The 3,624-nt window shown below is 43.4% G+C and overlaps 2 long non-coding RNA genes across 2 annotated transcripts; one reads left to right on the top strand and one right to left on the bottom strand.

Annotated features, from left to right (window-relative positions):
• Nucleotides 1-2,326: 2,326 nt before the first annotated feature.
• Nucleotides 2,327-2,913, bottom strand: LOC123257432. Its single transcript, XR_006507504.1, has 2 exons — nucleotides 2,835-2,913; nucleotides 2,327-2,734 (listed from the first exon to the last, which is right to left on the bottom strand). It is a non-coding gene; the product is annotated as an uncharacterized LOC123257432 (long non-coding RNA).
• Nucleotides 2,701-3,407, top strand: LOC123257431. The gene is made up of 2 exons (XR_006507503.1): nucleotides 2,701-2,784; nucleotides 2,850-3,407. It is a non-coding gene; the product is annotated as an uncharacterized LOC123257431 (long non-coding RNA).
• Nucleotides 3,408-3,624: the final 217 nt, after the last annotated feature.

Below are 3,624 nucleotides of genomic sequence, written 5' to 3'. Positions count from 1 at the left end.
CTTTTAAACAATCCTCCACTTTTCCAGGCCCCTTGAATATATTATTTTTAATTAAATGAAATAAAATAATGTAATAAAAATAAAACAGGGTATTTAATGATGTCATACCTTGAATGTGTAACCCCCAAAAGCATTTTATTTTCCCTTATTTTTGAATTCCATTTAAAGTTTGTAAAGGCGAAACATCAATCTTGGCCCCTGAATGACTGACAGAAGCTGTTATATATGGCCGCCTTTGCATCTGGCGGGGAATCGTGGAGGACCGACCGGGCGGGAGGAGAAAGTGAGTTGAGGAACTTTCCCCGGATCGCAACGAGGTGGGGGTAGAGGTGCGGCCCGGCGGAAGGAAGTGTCAGGCAGTTGGAGAAACAAGATTGTGACTCATTAAATTACATTGCAAATGTCATTGTAAAGTAAGTCAAATGGAGGCGGGGCGAAGCATCAGCAGAGGGGCTAAGGCAGAGAGCCTTCAGCATCAGTAGCAGGCTCTGAGATGACTCTGTTTTGTGTCCTTGTTGTGCGTATAAGCAACATTCATTTATTTATATATTACTTTTCCCGCCAACCCGCCAGTCCGCTCAGCCCGCCCGCTACTGCCATGACCCGGCACTCTTCTGGCGGCAATTTAAAATGATAATTTACACAAATGCGTTTAAATAAATAAAACGCACCAAAAGCAAACGCTTTGCGAAGCTACTACCACCAGTCACACCCACTCTCAGCCCACTCCCAGCCCACACCCAGCCCCTTTTGCCTTTGAGGTGTGTTGCCTACGACTGTCCTTAAATCACGCGTAATGAAGTTGTCCTTGTTGTGGTGCCCTTAAATTATTGTTACTGTAGATCTGGTAGATCTTCCTGCCACGGCTCTTTTTAGTGCTGTTTTTGTGTTCCACACTGAGTTACGTTGTTGGCTTTCCTTCTCTGCCGTATTGTTTTTGCATTTTATCGCAGCGCATTTATTTTTGCATTTCAAAGTTGCTTTTGAGGCAATTGGAGCAAGCCATTAAAACCAGACAACGGGCCTTCTACTATCTGGCTATCTGGCATAAAAAGTGGCAGAGGGGACTGTACTGGATTAAAGTGGGCAGGGAACCGACAAGGTGTCAAGTCTTTCCAGTCACTTTTTCATTAAATAAATGAGACCACCAGGGAGTGATACATTAAAAAATACTTTATACCATATATAATTAATGTGCAGAATGGCGCACAAATAGTGAACAGAATTTGTACCAATTATTCCATGATGAAGCTGTCCAACAACAGGGCTCTGACGAGTGCCAAATTGAAATGTACATCCAAAAAATGGCAAATGGTGCAGCCACCTCGTGTCAAAGGGAATTCCACGACATTTGACACTTGGATTTGAACTTATTCGCCTGCAAATGGAAACTTTTTGCTTCTTTGACTGCAGAGCAGCAGTTTCAGCCAATTCGGAGTTAAACGCTTGCCATTTGTCATTTGCTCACCTGGATGACCCCAGGAATTCCCAGCTCCGAATTCCTTCGCCTCTTCCCTCATCATCAGGCAAACAAATGTCCAAAGTTCAGTCTCTCTGTGCTGCTTTCTTCTGGCTTCTATCCCCCTCAGCCCCTGGCTGTCGCGTTAAGCCCCCACACGAAGTGGCTTTGTTGCCGCCCCTCAGTTTTCTTCCGATGCGTGTGCAGTGGGCCAGCCCAGGTCCCCATGCTGGTCCTGGCCGCCCCCGCACTCTACGCCGGGGAAAAGTACATGTTTACAGCGCGCAAAGCCAACGGTAACCGTAAACAGACATTAACTTTGGTGGCATACAATATTTTTTACTCAAGGCTCCGCCCGTACTGCGTCCTCAAATCCGCACCGCGGTGCCACCGCTGCTGTAGTGGGTCATGACTTGACCTACAAAATGGAATAAACAAGAGGAATCTCCGCAGAATTCAAATAGCTTCTTAAAAATATTCGAAAAATGTATTTTTTTATTTTGTGAAAATTCTAAGGCATCTGTTATTTGAAACCATTTATTGAATTTTTATTTTTTCTTTTTCTGCCAAACATTGGAAACTTCTTTCAGTTTATTTTGAGAAGGAAATTGGAAATCTTGTCTTTTCATGTTTCCATTTTACCCCTTTTTTTGTTGCTCATCGAAACACATGCTCCCTCGGTAACTAAACAATAATATGCAACTGCACCAGCACTGGCAACAATTTTCCATTTATTTGCACCGTCAACATGTCTCAGATAAGTTCAAAAAATATCCTTTTAAACTTAAAACGAATAGGTAGATTCTCTTCTTAAGGAATGTATAAAAATAAATCTATATATTAAGAAATAAATAATGCCATTCTGTTTACAATGAATTTTATACATAATATTACTAAAAATAAAATGTGATAGCTCAGACCCCATCTAATATACCCAGAAAATAGAGTAGAAGTTTTGGATACAGAGTACAAGCGTAAGGAAAGCGAATCCTGCTTGTAGTTGACAAAATATGAAACATGCCGGTTTCCTTGCTTTCTTCCTTTGAGTTTCCTTCTGCTTGGATCCCCGCTCCGGGTTATTGCAACAAAATGTCAACCAAGGGCCATAAATTGCGTCAGTCTGGCAAATTTTCACAAAGCTTTTTCCCGCCATGGATTTTTCGATGTTGTCTCACCGTCGTTGTCGTTGTCGTTGTCGTCATTGTTGACATATTTGAACAACTATCCAAAGGTGAACCGGCAAAACTTTGATTTCGCAGCCATAAAGCGAGCGAGCTGGCGAAAAAAGCAAACAACACGTGTACATAGTTTAAGTGCCCTGAGCCGTCAGTTTATCCCCCGATCCATCAACCCCTCTCTCCCTGCTAATACATACCAATCCCAATTCCAGACCCTGAACTCATCTCGATTGCTTTTCGCGCTACGTCTGTCGCATATTTTAAATCCCCAGTTGAGTGGCAATCAAACCATAGTCGCATCCAGAACCAGAACCCGAACCATCGCCAGAGCCAGTGGCAGTAACAGTAACAGTCCTACTAGCAGGAGTCAACCACCCGCCAACAGTGCCACCCCAGTGACCTCGGTAAGTTTCTTCCTGTCGCCCACTCAGGCAGCACCCACGCCCTTTCAGCAGCTCAACTGCTTCGGATGCTGCTTCTGGCTTAATTAAACAAGCGCAGCGTCACCTCAGCAACGGGCCGCCAGATGGGGAAATGACGATGGGGATGGCTCAGAAGAGGCTAGCCACAGCCGGACGAGTTCGCCAACTTTTAAAAATGATAATAATTTGCTTTTACCCGGCGAGAGTTTTCCGTGGAAATGCACTGGAAGAAATATGAAAATTAGAGTTAAAGAAAATTTTCCTCTAACAGTTTAAAAGTAAATATGAACAGAAAATATTGAATGAGTCATCTATAAACCCACTTTTATTTAAATACCTAAAAGGCAACCCACCTCTTTTTTTATTCGTGTACTCCCCAGCTTCTTCATTTTTAATTCATCCCCCTGGAGCGGAATGTTAGTGACACTTGCTCTGCGGCTGTTTTGCGTTTATCCTCGCACCTCACTGGCCCCGGATACCCTGGCCCTTTGTGGCATTGTGGTTCTCTTTGGCCAACAATGTCTCCATCTTGTTAAGGTCATAATTATATTTGGCTATCGTTAGG

This window comes from Drosophila ananassae, chromosome 3R, assembly GCF_017639315.1.
Source record: "Drosophila ananassae strain 14024-0371.13 chromosome 3R, ASM1763931v2, whole genome shotgun sequence".
NCBI classification, from domain to species: Eukaryota; Metazoa; Arthropoda; class Insecta; order Diptera; family Drosophilidae; genus Drosophila; species Drosophila ananassae.
The sequence above is the reverse complement of the archived record's forward strand: the minus strand, read 5'-3'. Positions and strand labels throughout refer to the sequence as shown.